Source organism: Capra hircus, chromosome 17, assembly GCF_001704415.2.
Source record: "Capra hircus breed San Clemente chromosome 17, ASM170441v1, whole genome shotgun sequence".
Lineage (NCBI taxonomy): Eukaryota > Metazoa > Chordata > Mammalia > Artiodactyla > Bovidae > Capra > Capra hircus.
This window is the reverse complement of record NC_030824.1, coordinates 41,386,754-41,408,659: the sequence shown is the minus strand read 5'-3', so window position 1 is coordinate 41,408,659 and position 21,906 is coordinate 41,386,754.

Genomic DNA, 21,906 nt, shown 5'->3' with positions numbered 1-21,906 from the left:
CCCCTAAGGATAAATGACTGTCCATCTTCCCTTATAAAGAAAGATAATCCCAGAGTAAATGAGTTTTATACATAAAGATGTTCATGATGGCATTGTTTATTATAATAAAATAGCAAAAACAACCGAATGTCTACCATATGGGAATGGTTAAGCAAACTGTGGTATACGCTTTTGTCAGTAATTGAATTTGTACTTGCAGTCCTCCAATCAGACTCAATGACAGATTTACCGGGATTAAACTATAATGACAAATAACATACACTGAAGCACTTACTACATGCCAGGCAACGTTTCCAATAATTTATAGGCATTATCTCTTTTAACTCTCATAAGAACTCTGTGAGACAAGTACTGCTGCTGCTGCTGCTGCTGCTGCTAAGTCTCTTCAGTAGTGTCTGACTCCGTGCGACCCCATCGATGGCAGCCCACCAGGCTCTGCTGTCCCTGGGATTCTCCAGGCAAGAACACTGGAGTGGGTTGCCATTTCCTTCTCCTATTACTATCATTTACATTATTTTACAGATGAGGAATCTGGGGCTCAGGAAGGCTGAGTCAAGGAGTAACAAATGAGGGAAATGGCCTCTCCATCATGCTAGAAAGGGAGAGATAGACACTCTGGCTCTCACTCTACTCCCTCCCCTTTATTAATCTAGGTCTAATCAGGAGAAAGAGCACACATAGTGATTTAATATGAATGTTTAATATAAAGAACTACTAACTACATCAGCAGACTGGAGTAAAAGGGAAGTGGCCACAAAGAAGTAAAAGGAACTCTAAAGGATATGGAATTAAGGAGGAGCTACAACCCCCAGGGCTAAGACACAGTACCTAAGGAACAATCTCAGCCTCTCCTCAAACAAGGCTGAAATCCAGACTGCACTGGAGAGAGCACAGACACAGAATGAATGGTAGAGAAATAGCGATGGTATCATGTTGACCAAACATGCTGGAAATCTGCTTTTTTGGAACTTGCAGGAAATTCCTTCTCCAGTGCGTTGGGAAAGGTCTTCACAGGTAGATTTCTCACTAGAGGCATTTCACTACAAAACCACCTAAGAAGAGATGAAAGAGTAACATGCAAGTCACTGGGTACAGCTGGCTACCATGTATGATAGATGCTGCTCAGAGCCAAGTGCTGGAGAAAGCACATCACTTCAGGAACCTACCTAGGGAGCAAAGGCCAGGCTGGAAAGCAAAATTCTTTCCTCCTGCAATGTCTCTCAAGCATTGTTTACTGACAAAGCTTAACATGGTGCCACCTAGTAAAGAAAAAAACACTTAAAGGGCTCATAGGTGGCTCAGTGGTAAAGAATCTGCCCGACAATGCAGGAGACTCAAGAGATGCAGGTTCGATCCCTAGGTCAGAAGATCCCCTGGAGAAGGAAATGGCAATCCACTCCAGTACTCTTGCTTGGGAAATCCCATTGACAGAGGAACCTGGAGGGCTACAGTCCCTGAGATCACAAAGATTAGGATGCAAATGAGCACACACTACTACCCACTCTCTCAGAGTAGACAATGAAAGAAAAATTTGCAACTGTGAGGCAATAAATTGGTAATTGACACGTCCTCCAAGGCAGGAACATCACTTATTCTTGTTGACTTTGGTTCCAGGAAAGTTTTGCTGCTGCTGCTGCTCAGTCGCTTCAGTCGTGTCCGACTCTGTGCGACCCCATAGACGGCAGCCCATCAGCCTTCCTCATCCCTGGGATTCTCCAGGCAAGGACACTGGAGTGGGTTGCCATTTCCTTCTCCAATGTATGAAAGTGAAAAGTGAAAGTGAAGTCGCTCAGTCGTGTCCGAATAGTAGCGACCCCATGGACTGCAGCCTACCAGGCTTCTCCGCCCATGGGATTTTCCAGGCAAGAGTACTGGAGTGGGGTGCCATTACCTTCTCTGCAGGAAAGTTCAGTGTAGTAATAATTATCTTCAACAAAAGTGTACAGCTTATTGATGTAAATTCTTCCAAGAATGCAAAAGATTGGTGAAAGGGTTGTGGAGCCTTCCAGATCCAGAGACCTACTATGAAGAGTATCTGCTGAAGCCACGTGCCTCATCTGGTTCAGTGCAGAGCAAGAAAAGCCATGCTGAGATATGCTACAACTGCTCCCACCCTCTGAGGACAACTTGCTGCCCATAGATTTCATACCCCTGCCTTACTGATTTGGGAACATGCTCAAAGCTGACTCTATGTGTATGTTGTGATCTCTTCCACCAAGTCGTGTCCTTTCTGAAATGCCTTTGCACTCCATGGATGTTAAGCAACCACCAAAAATGTTATTAAGAAAGAATCCATGGTAAAACAGGGGGAAAAAGCTTATGTTATAATTCACATGGAAAAAAAGAAGGGTACAATACTGTGATATGCAAAATAAGCAAAGCTGCATAGGAAAGAAGGGAATACCCACCAAACCAGTCACTGTCTCTGGGTAGAATCAGGGTAATTTTTCTCTTTTTCCTATTATTCCTATTATTTTCCTATTATTCCTATATACTCTTACTCCTATTATTCCTTTCTTATTATTCCTATATTTTACAAATTTTACTATAGTGAACATGTACTGGTTATAAACTTGGGACAAAATTATTTATATACCAATAACAACAACAATATATAATATATCTTGAAGTATTAAGTTGAGCCAAGGTTTGGGATCTAGAATTTGACAAATAGAGTTTTCTACTGAGTATTTGAACTAGTTCTCTACAGTTTACCCAAGATAAGATGACTGGAACTCGATAGCAGTTTGAGCAACTGAGATTAGACAAATTACCTACCCTGGACGAGCTAGAAAAGGGCTGTATATATACAAAATAAAATGGATCACACTTTCTGAAACTCAAGTTATTGAGACATACATATATCTGAATAAGACATAAGAGAAAACCCACTATAAAGAATTAGCCAGCCAAAGACTGAAATTCAGCCAAATCTAAGTAAAACTAGCAGAATTTGAAATGTCAGCAACTTTCTCATCCAAGAACCAGGCAAGTCAATCTCCTTAGAGTTCTAACAGCAATTTGGAGGAATCCCCTAAACACAGAACCCTCTTTAGACCTCTAGTCCTGGAAATTTTTATTTAAATGTCCCATTACAAAGCAGTAATTTCCCCTAAATTATACATACTAAGTTGCTCCAGTCATGTCTTGACTCTTTGTGACCCCACAGACTGTAGGGGAGATTCTACAGGCGGGAATGCTGGAGTGGGTTGCCATGCCCCCAAGGGATCTTCCCAACCCAGGAATCGAACTTACCTCTCTTTAAGTCTCCTGCATTGGTGGGAGGGTTCTTTAACATTCAGTGCCACCTGGAAAGCATCCCCCCACCCCCAATCATAATGGCTACTAACAAATAAGAGCTCTGCAGTTTTAAACTCTTAGGACACCCTCACAATTCCCTTACAAAAACCTGGGCAGCAATGCCTCTCTTCCAATCCCATAATGACTTTTAAGGAAAAAAAAAAAAAAAAACACCTGGATAGGATGTAAGAAATTCAAATAGCAAATATTATAAAATGATAGAAATAGCATTGACCTGTTCATTACCTGTGCACAGCCCTGCCCAGCCTGTCACTGGGGAAAGATGATCTGAAGGGACCATTTAAATGAAACCTGCTAGGAGGCAGAGGATGACTTCATGACATCTGAGAATCCCTTCCAGTTCTGGAACTCCATAACTGGCAGGGATCTGGTATACAAGGAACATGTTAGAAAGAAGGATTAATCCTATAACAGAATGAAGAAAGGAAGACAAGTTGAAGCTATGAAGGAAGAGGGATGCTAATGAGGGTAACCATAGTTTGCCAAGGAATCCTTGATTTTAGCACTGGAAGTCCCACATCCCCACAATCACGGACAAACCAGAATGTCTGGTTACCCTATTTGATCTGACAAAGATGAGCTTCTTTGGGTTTCCATGCAAATTAAAAGCTCTAGTTAACTAAACCTCACGAACACCTTGCCAGGAGAAACTTTCAGCTAATGACACTAATTTCTGCCCCTTCCACCCAGCTCCCTTTAAGCATATTCTCACTATTATCCACACAAGACCTGGTCTCTGTGAATGCTTTCAACTGGAAATCAGGAGGAGTTGTATGTGGTTAAATCCTGAGTCCTGCTGGAAACATGGGCAAAAAAGCTTATTCCTTCCTTTGGGTGGTGCTGGTTTAGTCACTTAGTTGTGTCCGACTCTTTGCAACCCCATGGACTTTAGCCCACCAGGCTCCTCTGTCCATGGAATTCTCCAGGCAAGAATACTGGAGTGGGCTTCCATTTCCTTCTCCAGGGGATCTTCCCATCTCACGTCTCCAGTATTGGCAGGTGGGTTTTTTTTTTACCACTGAGCCACCTGGGAAGCCATTATTTCCTTCACTAGCTATTAAAGGCCTCCAGGAGAAAGAGGCCTCCTATTTGGTGGCTTCTCTGACTACATGAGAAATGTACTGCTTAAACCCTAACAAACTCAGAGACCTGCACGGTTCAGTTTTTGATGAGCACTCCCTTCAGGAAGCACAGCTCAACAAGCCAAATTATTTAATAATCAATTATATTATTTACGTGCTTCCTTTTTAAAGGCAATAAAGAGTATCTACATACATGATCTGTACAGTACTTTCCTTTTTCCCATGCTTCTCTCATCTACTTCCTTTTGATGTTTAAATCTCTCCACCAGCCTCTGTGATCCCCAGAAAACATCCTCCTCCATCCCCAGACTATGTGGTTTTCTTTCCTTTTTCTCCTCCTACTTTTAGCATATTAGCCTATCTCCCATAAAGACAGAGCTTTTTCATAAACAGGTGGGAGGAGGGGAGAAATTAGGTTGGTAATCACAGGATTCTCTTTCTTTGGCAACCCAGGAAAGATAGGAAGCTTGAGAACATTCCTATGTTAATTATTTTTGTTCCATGGCACTCCTAATGTTGATAAGTATCTGACATAGATCTCAAAGCATGCTGTGCTGAAAAGGACCGTAGAATTCATGAATGTAATCTCCTACTTTCAACAAATGAGAAAACTAACAGATATTAAATAATTTGCACAAGGTCCCCAAATGTCCTTTTCATTGCTCTATGCTGTATGTGTTTAAATCCTGTGACTCATGGTTATCAAAAGGAATACTGTCAATGCCCTCCAGCTGGAGACTGGAGACTATACACCTATAGTTGAATCTGTTAGGATTATAGGGAAAACACACCCAGAGGAACCACAGGGAATCTCATAAGAAAGTGTTAAAAAGGACTTACAGAATTCGGGCTCTATTAGATAATTTGGGAGAGGGATTAAGGAAGTAGGCTGTCCTCTGGACTGGATGCTATCAGGAAGTGGGAGTACTTCTATGACTATCTTAATAAATCTTATCTAGAGAGAGGGACCAGGACTTCCCTGGTTGTATGGCGGTTAAGATTCTGCGATTCCACTGCTAGAGCTGTGGGTTCTATCCCTGGTTGGGGAGTTTCGCATGCTGCGCGGTACAGCACTCTGCCACTCCAAAAAAGAAGGAAGACTAGAGCCAGGTTGAAACTGTAATTGCTAAAGAATCCACAGTCACTCACATTAGCCAGGATAAAGAAATGTTTGGTTATGTTTGTGGATCAGACAATGTCCATATTTTGTCTGTGTTCAAGCATGGTTACACAGTAGTCTTGTTGTTGTTGCTTTCTTTAATCCTCTACAGTCACAGAGTGGCCTTGTCTGAAGTTGATGGTTTGAGAAATTGTTTAACAGGAAAGCACTAAGACCCCTTGGTGTCTGTCCGGCTCCTGGATGTTGAGGACTGCCTTCCTCTTTCACATATGCTCCAATCAGTACTTTTAATGTGCCAGGAAAGTTTTCATCTTCATCACCAACCCAGGAGATAGCTATATAATTCTAATTTTCAGATGAAGAAATGAAGGCTTGGTGAGGCTTCTCCTTTGCCAACGTCACAGAGCTAGTAAATGGTACTGCTGGGCCTCAAAACTAGGCAGGCTCTCTCCAGGGACTGTACTCTGCCCTGCTCTGTGATGTTACCAAATGTACACCAGAATATTGTTAGTGGCAGAGGATGGGGTCGGGGGAGAGTAGCAGTTAATCCATGGAGATATGGGACATTGTTGCAGTAAATACAATGTGGGGAATAAAATATCAGGAATCACAGGCTGCAATGAATGATTGGATCATGAGACACTCAAGATGGAAGAAGAGAAAATGTGAGGGAAAAAAGCTGTGACATTTTGACCATAAAACCTTTGGGAATAGTCTAATAAAAGGAAAGCTGACTTATTGTTCCATAACTGAAGAATGACTTTTCTGATTTAGAATATTATTTTAAACTTTACTCTCTGTTTTCAGTGTGAATTTAAATCGACTAAACAAAGAAGGAAAGAAAATCAGTAGCAACTCCTCTGGCAGAGTCAGTCAGAGTATCTCAAGTCAAATGGCAAAGCAAAATTGTTCAGGGCTTTGTGATGAAAGCTGCAGGCACCTGGCAGTACCAACGACTTAATCATAATGATTAGGGGAGAAATATGGTTATTAATAGCCTTATAAATGCATTCATCTTTCAGAATCACCTTACAGAGTGAAATGACAGAATGAAACTCAAATTAACAGACAAAACCCCCTATTCCACGGTCCCCCCATACACCCCCAGCTCCTCTTGACTTTAGTGGGTGTCCTGGACACAGAGAAATAACAGGAGCAGGGTATTTATCTATTCCTAGTATTCGAAAGAATTCTTCTCTCTGCAAATTTCAAGGCAGCCAAGATCCTAATGTTACAGTAGCACCACATTCTGAGCTCACCTTAACAGATGCAAGCACTGAGAGGCAATATGCACTTCTTTACCAAACTAAACAAAAACAGAGTTCGTTCAGGTATGCAGTGGGAGGTGCTAGGGAGGTGGTTTGATACAAAGAAAAAAAAAATAGGATTGAAAAAGCTTACTCTTCAGCTCTCATAGCCTTTTCACCAATCTGTTCTTATTGCACATTCACGCCTGCAGGTACTGAAGAAGGAATTCATAGGGCCTGAACTCCATCTTAGGCCTGTTCATGCTGATTATGCTCAGCCATCTTTCCAATGGACTCTGAACTCTGTTTAGTGCCTATGAAAGCAACAACAGAAGGATAAGACCCCCTCCAGACAGGGGAACCTTGAAGATCGTATCTAGGTTACTCATTGCCTAAGAGAAAACCTACACTAATCACCCCTTCCTCTAGACAGGCCATAAATTTTTCTGTATCTGTCGGAGTGTAACCTTGGGCTTATTGATTATTGGCTAATTGTTTGACTGAGCACATGAGCACATAGCACGTGAATGATGGGATTATTGGGATCATATTTCCCTTGGTTTATGTAAGTCTCAAGGAATTTGGAGTGGTGGGTTCAGACACATACACATGGAGTATAAAAGATTTTCACAAATGCTGGTCAGGGTCCTTGGCTAAGAGGAGACTCTGCCTTGGGCCCGCCACTGTAATAAACTGCACTCCACTATCTGCATTGTCCTTCTGAGTGAGTTTGTTTCCCAGAACATGTGGCTACAACAGTACCATTCAACAACCTGCAGTGCCTCAACTGTGCTAGGCTCTAGGAATGAAGAGTCAGGTAAGACTCAAGGCTGACTGGTTCTGTGAAGACCTACAACACCAAGAAATAATACGAAAAAAAAAAAGAAGAAATAATACAAAGAAATAATATCAAAAATATCTAGTTTTCATCATAGGAGATTGGGATGCAAAAATAGGAAGTCAAGAGACACCCAGAATAACAGGAAAGTTTGGCCTTGGAGTACAAAATGAAGCAGAACAAAGGCCAACAGAATTCTGTCAAAAGAACACACTGACCATAGAAAACACCCTTTTCCAACCACACAAGAGATGACTCTACACATGGACATCACCAAATGGCCAATATCAAAATCAGACAGATTATATTCTTTGCAGCCAAAGAAGAGAGAGAAGCTCTATATAGTCAGCAAAAACAAGACCTGGGGCTAATTGCGGCTCAGATCATGAACTCCTTACCGCAAAATTCAGGCTTAAATTGAAGAAAGTATGGAAAACCACTAACCATTCAGGTATGACCTAAATCAAATCCCTTATGATTATACAGTGGAGGTGACAAATAGATTCAAGTGATTAGATATGGTAGACGAGAGCCTGAAGAACTATGGATGGAAGTTTGTAACACTGTACAGGAGGCAGTGACCAAAACCACCGCAAAGAAAAAGAAATGCAAGAAGGCAAAGTACTTGTCCAAGGAGTCTCTACAAATAGCTGAGGAAAGAAGAGAAGCAAAATGCAAGGGAGAAAGGGAAAGATAAACCCAACTGAATGCAAAGTTCCAGAGAATAGCAAGGAGAAATAAGAAAGTCTTCTTAAATAACAATGCAAAGAAATAGAGGAAAACAACAGAATGGGAAAACTAGAGATTTCATCAAGAAAATTGGAGATATCATGCAAGGATGGGCATGATAAAGGACAGAAATGGTAAGGACCTAACAGAAGCAGAAGATATTAAGAAGAGGTGGCAAGAATACACAGAGGAACTATTAAAAAAATAATAATAATCAGTCTTAATGACCTGGATAACCACAATGATGTGATCACTCATCAAGAGCCAGACATCCTGGAATGAGAAATCAAGTGGGCCTTAGGAAGCATTACTACAAACAAAGCTAGCAGAGATGATAGAATCCCAACTGAGCTGTTTCAAATCCTAAAAGATGATGCTATTAAAGTGCTGTACTCGAGATGTCAGCAAACTTGGAAAACTCAGCAGTGGCCAAAGGACTAAAAAAGGCCAGATTTCATTTCAATCCCAAAGATGGGCAATGCCAAACAATGTTCAAACTATTGTACAATTGTGCTCATTTCACATGATAGCAAGGTTATGTTCAAAATCCTTCAAGCTGGGCTTCAGCAGTACATGAACCAAGAACTTTCATATGTACAAGCTAGATTTAGAAAAGGCAGAGAAACCAAAGATCAAATAGCCAACCTTCACTGGATCCTGGGGAAGGTAAGGGAGTCCCAGAGAAACATCTATTTTTCCTTCAATTTTAAGCTAAAGCCTTTGACTGTGTGGATCACAACAAACTGGAAAATTCTTAAAGAGATGGGAATACCAGACCACCTTACCTCTCTCCTGAGAAATATGCATGCATGTCAAGAAGCAACAGTTAGAACTAGACATGGAATAACTGACTGGTTCAAAATTGGGAAAGAAGTACGACAAAGCTGTATATTGTCACCCTGCTTATTTAACTTAAATGCTGGGCTGGATGAATCACAAGCTGGAATCAAGATTTCCAAGAGAAATAACAACTTCAGATACATAGACAATACCACTCAAATGGCAGAAGATGAAAAGGAAGCAAAGAGCCTCCGGATGAAGATGAAAGAGGAGGGTGAAAAAAACTGGCTTGAAACTCAGTATTCAAAAAACTAAGATCAAGGCATCCAGTCCCATCACTTCATGGCAAATAGAAGGGGAAAAAATGGAAGCAGTGACAGATTTTCTTTCATTGGGCTCCAAAATTGCTGTAGGTGGTGACTGCAGCCATGGAATTAAGACACTTGCTCCTTGGAGGGGCTTCCTTGGTGGCACTAGTGGTAAAAAACCTGACAGCCAATGCAGGAGACATAAGAGATGCTGATTCGATCCCTGCACTGGGAAGATCTCCTGAAGGAGGGCATGGTGACTCACTCTAGTATTCTTGCCTGGAGAATCCCATGGACAGAGAAGCCTGGTGGGCTATGATCCATAGGGTCGCAAAGAGTTGGACGTGACCGAAGTGACTTAATACATACACATGCATGCTCCTTGAAAGGAAAGTTATGACAACCTAGACAGTGTATTAAAAAGCAGAAACATCACTTTGCCAACAAAGGTCCATATAGTCAAAGCTATGCTTTTTTCAGTAGTCATGTATGGATGTGAGAGTTGGACCTAAAGAAGGCTGAGTGTCAAAGAACCAATGCTTTCAAACTGTAATGCTGGAGAAGACTCTTGAGTCCCTTGGACAGCAAGAAGATCAAACCAGTCAATCCTAAAGGAAATCAACCCTGAATAGTCATTGTAAGGACTAACTGTGAAACTCCAGTACTTGGGCCACCTGATGCAAAGAGTCGACTCATTGTAAAAGATCCTGATGCTGGGAAAGATTGAATGTGAAAGGAGAAGGCGGCAGCAGAGGATGAGATGGTTAGACAGCATCACTGACTTAATGAACATGAATTTGAGCAAACTCCTTGAGCTAGTGGAAGACAGAGGTGCCTAGCGTGCTACAGTCCATGGGGTTGCAAAGAGTTGGACATGACTTAATTACTGAAAAATAACAACCCTGTTCCCTGCAAATTCCACTTAGATTGTATGTTGTTAGATTTTCCTTTTTACCACACCCTTTTTATCAGTACTTGATAGATGTTTCTTACTGATTACAACTATAATGATGATATTGGCAATGATGACAATGATAAGCACAGCGGACAAGTGTAAGAAGCAAATATGAAAAGAGCCTGTCTCAAAGACACTTTTATTCATCCACTTTTATTCATTCATTCAGAAAGTATTTACTGAGGAATTATTTTGTGGTTACAACATTGCCCAGGGCACTGTGAGAGGTGCAAAAAAGGTTTCCACTCCCAGGAAGGCCTGGTGATCCTTTTAGCTCAGTCCAGAGTTGGTAGAAACCCCCAGGGCAGCTTTTGGTTTCTCCAGGCCTCAGAACGACTGATGGTCAATGGAGATTTGGCCTTGCCACTTCAATTTCCATCACACCTCTAGAGTGGGTTACAAATTGACCCAGGGAAGTAGTATAGGGGACAAATAACAACAAATAGAGTCAACCTACTCATTCTCTGGGCAACAATACCAGAGAAAGCATTGGACATCCCACATTTTCAAGGCACTGCATTTAAGACAAAGCTACCCCTTTGGCCATAGCAGGACAGCAGCACACAAAAACCACATGAGCTCATGCCTGCAGCTTACCCTCTCCAGCACAAAGCCTTAAGAAAGGTGTATCTGAAAGGGAAGTCACTAGACTACGCCATTAATTGAAGTAACCAGTTTCACTTTGTTACGTAGTTAAAATAGGAAACAGGAGTCCAGAATGGCAGTGGCTAAAAGATAAGGAAGGGAAAAGCCCACGAAAACAAAACAAAGGAATGTCCAAGGATCGGAGTGAGGACCTCAGGTAGAACAAACACTCCTGGCAAGCCCAATTTACATAGGGCAGGCCCAGGGAGAGGAAAAGACATATAAAAAGAGGAGCCAAAGGGGTCTCTTTCTCTCTCTCCCATGTGCTGAGGTGCTCTTCTCTTCACGTCTTTGGGTTGACATGCCCTCATACCTTGAGGATGGATTTTCCTGCTGTTCCCTAAATAAAATAGAGCTGTAATATGGAGCTGTAACACTGATTTGTCTAAGAGCTATAACACGGTCTGTTCGAGACCTGAGAGCTATAACACGGTCTGTCCAAGACCCAAGAGCTGTGACACGCCAAGGGCTTTAAAGTCCATCACTCCAAATCTTTGTTGTGACAAAACAGAACTGAGGAACATACACTCACCTGACAACTTCAAAGTGTGTCAGTGAGCACTGTTCAGGCATGGAGCTACAAAGTGAAGTGATGAAAACATGGATAATTTCTCAGATACTTTCCAGGAGCAAATAGCATTCACTGGCTGTGGGATGGATTCTCTGAAGATGCGCATAGCTGCCTCTGCCCAAATAAGGACCATACCTTTGCCTGCCTCCCTGCCCTGTCCCCTCTATCCCCAACTTGAACAGCCTTGCAAAGGCATCTGCTTTTCTGGATTCCCAGACAGTCCACCTCATTCAAACTTCCCTGCACCCTTAGCCAGGCCCTGGATTCTACATCTGCTCCACTTTTCTCCATTCCAAACAACCGCTACATCTTCACATTTGCTATTGTAATGATTGGTGAACCATAAAGATGAGGGTGGATGAGGATAAAGATACACTTCTTTACATAGCGTACAGAAGAGAAGAGATGGTCCCAGGTTAAATCAAGCGTTCTTAGTCCCAGTAATTTTTTAGAAAGCAGATGAATCTCTGCTGATTGGGATCAGTACCTCAAGACTCTCCTTAGCAAGCCTCTTCTATCAATTAAAACAAGCCAACAGGAAAAGAAATCTCATGTGTTGAATACTTACTATTTGCCTGGCCCTCTGTTAGGTGCCTAATATTATCTATTTATCTTCATATTAGTCTGGCAGGTTTGATATTATTATCAATAATTTCTGCAAAACATTCCAGGGCCTAAAATAAGATAAAGGATTTGATCAAGGTTACCCAATTATTCAGTAAAAGAACTGAGCTTGGAGTCCAAGTCTATCTGATATCACAGCTTTCACTACATTCCTTAGATGTTCATTCTGAAAATGTACAGCAGGGGGTTATGGGGGTGAGAGGCTTTCCTTTAGTCCATAAAGTCCATAAAGTCCATAAACTCAACAAATCATACTTACCTCTCCTATAAACCTGACATGGGAGCAAATGGATTCTAAGTCCTTAGATTATCTAAGTACATCTGTGATTTTTGTTAAAGCAAAATAGCAATTACATACTTGAAATATTTATAAAATAAGTCAAATACATTTGAGGAAAAATATAAAAGCATTGCAATTAAACAGATCTGCACACACTGCAGGGTGTTTTTCTAACAAAAGGAGTAAGGAATAATGCTGCTAATAAAAAAAAGGATGATCATGTTTAAATGTTCTAATAACTCATTTCACAGTGTTCTGAGTGAAACTGTATATTAGTAATTTCAAATAAAGTCTTTGATGAAAGATTAAATATATCTTCTGCTCATTCTCCTCTGCAAAGCTAGTGATTCAAGTAGGCTAATTTGTACCCTTTCTTCTAGGAAAATGTTTTAAGTGATCTATAAATGTTGTTCTCCTATTCATATTGTAAGAGGAACCAAATGAATAATAATGAATAAGAATAAGGAGTTATACTGATGTATTTCAAAGTAATGTCCCCACCATCACCACCACCACCACACATAGACACACATGCATACACACACACACACACATACACACACTTTGAATTCTCACTTGGGCTTCTAATAAGAAACAGGTAGATCTCACACTGCAAAATAAATATTCATTCAGGAAAGTACACTAAATAGGAACTAACCTAAAACAATTTCCTAGTCACCTTTGGAAAGATTATCATGCTAATTAATAAAAAGCAGGGTTTGGTTTTGTTTTCAGAAAGGAGGGGAGATCTAAAAGTGTACAATGTAGTATATATTTAGCTCTTGGGATTCCCTAGTGGCTCAGCTGGTAAAGAATCCACCTGCAATGCGGGAGACCTGGGTTTGATCCCTGGGTTGGGAAGATTCCCTGGAGAACGGAATGGCTACCCACTCCAGTACTCTGGCCTGGAGAATTCCATGGACTGTGTATAGCCCATGGGATCGCAAAGAGTCAGACACAACTGAGCAACTTTCACATTCACTTATAGCAAAAATAAAGAATGACTGATTAAATTCTAAACTGAAAATTTTCTCTTTGACACTTCAAACCAACAATGTACAGTATTGGTAGTACTTCTAAGCTGCCAGTGTGGGAAACACAAGCCAATCCATTTTAGTCTCTTTTGGGATGTAGGACACATAGTGACAGATCAAAACAATCACATGCTGTGAAATGGTCTACCTACATGAACAAACCTACACTTCGCAAACATATCAGATTGGTCATTTTTTTTTAACTCCTGTTTATAGGAAGATATTGGAAATAAAGAGCTTTCCTGGTGGCTCAAACGGTAAAGAATCTGCCTGCAAATGCAGGTGACTCGGGTTCAGTCCCTGGATTGAGACGATCCCCTGGAGAACGGAATAGCAACCCACTCTAGTATTCTTGCCTGGAGAACTCCATGGACAGAGGACACAGTCCACACGGTCTTAAAGAGTTGGACACGACTGAAGCAACTGAGCAGGCAGGTAGCATTGGATATAAAAACCTTTGGCTACAGAGTTATGCTGAAGTTCCCTAATGCAAAGCAAACGGGTGTAGTACTAATCATTCTCTGTGTAGGTAATTCACTGCCTCCACAGCTGCTAAGGCTTCCTCTTGGAGAAAGTATCTTATTCTTTCTTATTACCAGTTCCTAGTATTAAGCATTCAATAAAGATTAGCTGTATGGAATGAATGGATCCATCAATTAACATTTGGTCTGAAGTAATTTCTACATGAGTATGCATATTTTTAATGTTTTCTTCATCAGACGTGATCTAAAAATATTCATTATAATTTTGAATAAAACAGGTCAAGTCTTGTTTCTGCAACCCCAAAACCAGCCATAATCCCAAACACATTGATTCAGGCCCCCCAAAAATGAGCATCAAAGCAGATATTTTCCTCTGTGGAAAAGATTCAAGCTTGTCAAAGACAAACCTTGGGGCTCTGCCTGATTTCATTCCAGCCCAGGGATGCAAAATCCTTGAGCAGGAAACTACAAAGAGAAGAAGCACAGGTTATCGAGTGATTTACTTGCTCCAAGTTAAGGTGAAATGAAAACTCAAACTCCTCTAAGAGGGGCAAACCCATTTGGAGGCGCAAAAGGTGAGGTGTAAAGAAAGTCTGCATAAAAGAGCCATCTCTCTTCCTGCATAAACAAATCAACGAAAAACCCCAGTCCTTCAAGAGCAGAAAGTCTTCTTAAGGGTTGACATTATAGGTGTAAATTTAGGCTGATTCCTGATAAAAGGGTAGGTGAGACTCTAGTTCATTCATCTTTCTTTATTTTTGTAATGTTATTATATTACTATTTTTAGTTCTTGTAAAGGTTACTTTTGTAACTCAAAATGATGTACTTAAATCTTTTGTCAGTCAACAATCGACTTAATTTCTTGACCATTTACTTTCTAAGATGAGGCTATCCATACCTTCCTGCCTTTTTTTTAAAAACACTTCCTTTACCCTCTAACTCCTCTCAGCAATAATTTTGCTAGGGTATCATTATAAAATGTCTATAGCCGATGAATAAACAAACATGTAGGGGAAATTCCACAGTGGTCCAATGGTCAGGAGATTGCACTTTCACTGCTGAGGTTGAAGGTCTGATCCCTGGTTTGGGAAATAAGATCCCACAAGCATGCAATGCTGCCAAAAATAAATAAACATATAGTAAGTGTGCTTTTAGAGATATGGAGGTAATATCAAACAAACTAAAAGCAGAAATAGTTAAAGGTGTCGGTTTCCAAGAAGTTAGGAGTGTGATGGTGCAATTTCGCAATAGTAACTCTTTCACACTTTTTTTTTTTTTTAGTTTAAACCATGTTAATGGTTTACTTATATTTTTTAATTGTTTTTAAAATGATACATGAGCAACTTAGAAAAAGCTGTTAATCTCCAGGACCTCCTATAAACTCACCAAGAACAATCCATCCCACACTAGCCTGGACAGGTTGGTAGGAAAAGATCCTATTTATTTCTTTCCACGTCACACAGCACCCAGAATATAATATGCATTCAATAACTTTCTCTTGAATGAATAAATGAATGAATGACAGCTCAAGTTTCAGCCATTCTTAAATGAAGTCTTTGTGTATACAGTGAGGGAATTAAGGCAGAGGAGAGTACAATGGATGTTTTGTCTGACTGAATGTGGCTGAATCTTTCCAATTGAAAAGCCTTAGAGTTGGGCACATCATAATTCCATAGGCTTCCCTGGTGGCTCAGACAGTAAAAATCTGCCTGCAATGGGGGAGACAAGGGTTCAATCCCTGGGTCAGGAAGATCCCCTGGAGAAGGGAATGGCAACCCACTGAAGCATTCTTGCCTGGAGAATTCCTTAGACAGAGGAGCCTGGTGGGCTACAGCCCACGGGGTCATAAAGAGTCGGACGTGACTGAACAACTAACACACACACGTATTTCCACATCCCTCCTAGTGATTGCCAGCAGCTTCCGAAGCATTACCAAGACCTGCCAACAACTGTGATCAGCACTGGCTGCAGGGCTTTCACTCTCCCTGTGCCCAGATATGACTCTAGCTCCACAAAAGTCTCAAACGCCAAGGGGGAGTTTTCCCTCTGTAGCTGTTAGGTACATTTAGCCGTCATTCAACCTGCAAAAGGAGTCTTGGAGCGAATCTATTAAACAGCATGAAAACATTAGTTTGTGTTAGGTTTGATTTTAATAACTGGGGCTCACTGTTTGTAATTTAATAATTTATCTGGCTTTCAGTTTCTCTGCTGCCAAAACATTTTGAAGGTAGGTCTCTACAACTCAGTCAAGTCGAGAGATAGAACACTGCATCCAAATTCAGAGCAGAGTGAATAATTTTCCAGGTCTGGATGGCTCCTGAGTACATAACTTCATTCAAGAAAATTCCCCAACATCTGGTTTTTTTTTTTTTTTTTTTTTTTTGTATAAGGACAAGCACGGGGAGAGGAAAATATGCCATCTGTCCTGAATGTAACTAATTCATTCCTCGTAAGGCTAGGTGGAAACCACAATTTCACAAGTCGCAGAAGAAAGCTTTAGAAATAATCAATGAAATAACCTTAAATATACCTTTGTTAAATACCAGACAATGTGTTCACTTTTAACTTGAAGTTTTCTTCCTCCTAAATATAATACCTTCAGCTTGAATGTAATATGCTAGTACATGCTTGAAAGAAAATGTAAGACCTGTATTTCCATGAAGGAAGTCACTTTTGAGATGGATTTTGAGAGATGGATCAGATTTCACCAGGTAAGAGTCTGGAATGGAAAATAATTCCAGGAAAAGAATAATCTGGAAGTTTAAATATAAATAAATGCAAAGCAATTCTTAACAGCTATGTCAGAATGTCATTTCTGAAGCCAAATTAAGTTACCACAAATGACTTTGCTCAAACAACTCTTTATTCTCTCTCCGGTAACCTCCCTTACCATCCTCCCCACCACTATCCTCTCCCAGCGGTTCTCACTCCATGAAGCAAGCATACATACCACATCAAACTAGAAACCTGTGACTCCAAGACAGGGAGGCCAGCTTGACAGGAGCAAAGCTGAATAGCTCTCTAAATCCAGACTCAAAAGCTCTGCCATTGAGTCTTAATGTTATTTAATGATAAATTATCTTTTCCCCACAATTTGCCACTGTTGTTAAAACAGGGGTCTTAACAGGGCTCTCCCACCTGTGCTCTACCTTTGCAATTAGTACATCTGGTCTCTGTGCATATATTTCATGGGTGACTCACATATAAGCTAACTGATAGGTAACCAAATTTCAAGGCTATAAATACATCAAGTGTTGCCTGGGAAAAAAAAAAGCCCAAGTGGTTTATGAAGTCAGCAGTATTCTGACAACTGATCCTTACAACAGAGCTTGGTTTTCTTTCCCACCCTCCTCCTCTCCACTTAGGTAACTTGATATTATATATGTCTCTAAGCATAAATAACAAGTGAATTATTGGGAAAAGGTAACTTGGGTCTGCAAGACATTAATTATAGCAACATTTTTTATTCATAAGAAGTCTCAGCTGGACAATCTCCAAACAATTTACCCAGAACATTTGGAAACAGGCAAGGGCTCATGGTATACAAAGCAAATCTGGCCAGGCACCAACTGATTTCTTCCCTTGGTATTCTCATTTTGGTTTTTTTCTCTTCAAATAGATGTTACCTAATGAATCCTAGAAAGAAATCCACTGGGTAGGATTTCCTAAAGTGTGAAATACCAGGTTTCACAAATCAAAAGGACCAAAACTGGCAGGAGACATCATGATAATGAAGACAACCAACACCGCATAGAAATTTACAGTTAATACTTTGTCGATTTCTACTCTTCCCACACCAATATCACAGCTATTTTTATTTAAATCTTAAAAATGGTCCTCCTCAGTGTAAATGACTAAGCACTTAATCTGAACTTCTCTTATACTGTTATGTCATGATGTAGTTCTGACTCCTCGCTGACAGCAAGAATGATGCTTTCTGCATCTTTGTACCCCAAGCACCTGTTACAGAGCCTGATGCAAAATTGGTGCTTATCAAATGTTTGTATTGAACTATAAACTAAACCTAATCAAACAAGTCTTGAATCCATGTGGTGTGGGATGTATGTGTGTGTGTGTGCATGTACGTGTGATCTGTTTAAACCTTCTGTGAACTTCTTGCTGTTTATAGCTTAAAATCTACCCCCTTCAGTGTGACATAGGGGACTTATCTCAATCTGATGCCAATCTTCCCTTCTGGCATAATCCCCTGCCACTCCACCTCAGCACAGTAACTGTGCTCAGCTTCTCCAATGTCAGGGCAAAGATTTGCTCTCCTCCTAGGCACACTGCCTAGACATTTATGGAATGATAATCTCACCTAATGGAAGTTGAGTCTTGAGACATTCTTATAAAGGTCAGAAGCAGAGACAAGAGTGAGTCTTGCAGTGCACAGAACAAAAGTTAGAAAACAAAGATACTGTAAAAAGAATGAGAGAAGAAATTGAGGCTTAACTTTTTGTGCCTAAAAGCTAGACCATGACAATAGGTAATGGGAATGATATTCATGGTCAAAGGGAAAGAGGGATGGATTTTGTTCCAGGAGATAAAGAATCAGAAAGCCAGTCTTAAGTTTAGTGTAACAGCTAGAACAGAACTAGTTTTACAAATGTACGCATAGTCCCCCACACATCATGTCACAAAGTAAGCTATTTTATTGACTATGGTGACTCATTACAAAGTCCAAAGCTTTTTCCCATTTGCCATGTTTGCTATCACCATTGTCACACAGAGAGCTCAATCTCAGTTGAGGCCATCGTCAGACAGCACAAGAACCATGGGGAGATCTATGTGGCTCCAGTCTATAGCAGCTTTCCTACTCGGAGCAGACTCTCTGCACACCCCTCCATCCCCACACTGCTGGAATTAACTCAGACTACCAGAGAAGTCAGAAAATGCTGCTCAACTAGTAGGGACCAGGGCAGCAGGACCCCGGCAGACTTACAGACAGATGAGATGCTGAGACACCTAACTTCCTGAGGTCGAATGAGACCATCAGAAGTCAGTATTTGTAGAGGTGATTCTTCAGGCTTTACCATAGCAAGCTCACCAAAGAAATAGAAGCCTAAAATGGTCAAATGACTTATGGGGAACATGTGGCAAATCAGTAGGAAAAAGGCATTTCCCTCAGCCAATTCACTGCTTCATCCTCAGAACCATATTGTCTCTCCTTTTAAATATGTCCGGGTCTGTGGAGTAAAAAATTTTCTTGAAAACATGGAATAGTGCACTTCCTAACTGAAGAATTATCTCCATTTCTGTGGACTGCCCTATCTCAAATCTTTTCTTGTGAAAGTTATGGTGAACCTTTCTTCATAACAGTAGAATTAGTCCAATGAGATTAGCTGCCCCAAGGGAATCGTCTCTGCTTCTAACAAAGACCTCCCCTCCCACCACTGTAGAATAGCAGCTCTCTCCTGCAGGTGAAATGGAATCAAGACCAAAGGAAGCGCTGGATGCAAAACCAAGTCTGGATTTCTTCTGAGGCAAATTGCATTTCTCTCTCTACCTGCATTCCAAGAATTGAAGGGCTGGGGAGGAGAATGGCATAAACGCATCCATAGCATCACAGGATATTTTAGCTAAATGAAGAAACTGAGGCCCAGAGAGGTGACTAACTCGCCTGAGATAACACAGTAAGGGTCTGTCTGGAACTCAGAGTCTTACCACCTGATTTATTGCAAGAGGAGGTGGAGCAGAGGGCAGTCTCTGAAGTCAGACTCCTGGCCCGAATGCTGGTGCTGCGGTGACCAGTTATGTGACCTTGGGTAGGTTTCTTAAAGTATATACTCTGTTTCCATGTCTGTAAAATAGAGGTGATTGATCCTCCCATGGAAGTTTTGTAAGGTATAAATGAGTGACTATATGATCTGTCATATAGAATGAAAATTTAGAATGACAATTATTACAACTTAGAAAGCAATTATTGATAGCCTTGTTTTAGCTGAGGATCTTTTCCAAAATTATCCAACAGCAAACCAAAAAACTGGCTGTGGGAGGGGGGAAAACACTACAGAGCGCGAAAACAAGTTTTTCCTATAAAGTCCATGTCATTCCAGTCTCCTTCATACCTCGTGATCCATTAAGGCAAGCAACCTACAGTATCATTCCCTGTATCTGGTTCCTTTGCCAACTAGAGCTAACTACTTCTTTTTTTAACTTTTTAAAACTATGATCCTAAGATGCATCCTTACAGTGACAGCATTACTGGTCATACCAGTCAGTATAAAACTATCTTCTACTCAGTGTTACAAGGAATCATCCAATGAAGCCATATAGTTCCTCTCCCTCATCTCACCAAGCCTGTCCACCTCAGGGTGTGACAAAACTTAGGGTTCATTTGATGCCCTGATCTACTTTGGGCTGGGAAAGGGAACAGAGAACCACTCCATGAGTGACTGGGAACAAATGAAGGTCAGTCTTCCTCCCCTCCATTACATTAGGAGCCCTGCAAAGGCACAGCGTGCACAGACAGGGTCCTAAAAAGAGACGGTGATTTCCTGCAGTGACCTCAGGAAGGAAGTGTCTGAGTATTTCTAACATTGTGCACTAGGGAACTGTGGTGGTACCGATATAAATCTGAGAAATGCTAAAGAGGAACTGAAAGAAATAGGAGGGGATGAGGAGGCAAAATGAACAAAATGCCAGATATGTCCACGTGCCAACAAGGAAGACGTGAGGAGGTGAGGTGTGAGGAGAAGTCTGTCACAGTGGCCAATAAACCATGAGGGCCAAATGTTTGGCTTGAATAACTCAGAATCTGTTCCCTGCCTGCAGCAGGGCTTGGCAGTGAGTCAGCAAATCCAGCAACAGAATTTCTTTTTCAGGAGCCACAGACATTCCATTTACATACATACATGCACACACACACACACACACACATGCACATACACTGTCTCCTGTAGATACACCCTTTATCAGCAAGGAGAAAAATATATTGCATTTCTTATTTAGATTTCTAAAACCATGTACGTTGTCAAAAATTATCAGGGCCCATTTGCCAAGAAATCAATATTTATTTAAGCATCATTTTGAATATCCTACTAAGAATATGCCACAAGTCTTATGGCAATTTCTCCTAATTCCTCCCTTTGTAAAAAGCAAAACAAAAACATGAGAACATATCCAAAATGTTAACAGAGGCTATATCTGAGTTATAAGATTAAAAGGTAATTTTTCTTTTCCTTTCCTTTGTTGTCTATTTGCATTTTCTAATTTGTATTCAATAAACTTGTATTATTTTTCTAATATTTAAAAGATATGTTAAAGGTAGCAAGACAGTGAGCAAAAGCTAAAAACTTTCCCGTGAGCAGCCTTGCTATACTCAAATGACACCTCACTAAACCAGCCAGTATCAACCCCAATATCCTCTAGAAAGGGCACGACCACCAGGGAAGGGCAGAGGGAATTTAGAACACAGGGCATTCGCAGAGATGATTTCAGTCTTGTAGGAATGCTGAAGCCTGTGTGGTGACTGTTCAAGATATACTTTAACACATGGAGGAAGCTTGGCAGGACATCAATACCCATCAGGCACAAGGGCAGCAGAAGTCCCCAAACAGGACTTCCTGGTGGCTCAGTGGATAAGAATCTACCTTGCCATGCAGGGGAAACTGGTTCGATTCCTGTTCTGGGAAGATTCCACATGCTGTGGAGCAACTAAGTCTGTGAGCCAAAACTACTGAGCCTGAGCTCTAGAGCCCATGAGTCAGCAACTACTGAGCCCACATGATGCAACTACTGAAGCCCACGTGCCTAAAGCCTGTGCTCCGCAGCAAGAGCAGCCACTGCAATGAGAAGACAGCACACCCCAACCAAGAGCAGCCCCCGCTCGCTGCAACTGCAGAAAGCCTGTGGAAAAAAAGCAACGGAGACTCAGTGCAGCCAAAAATA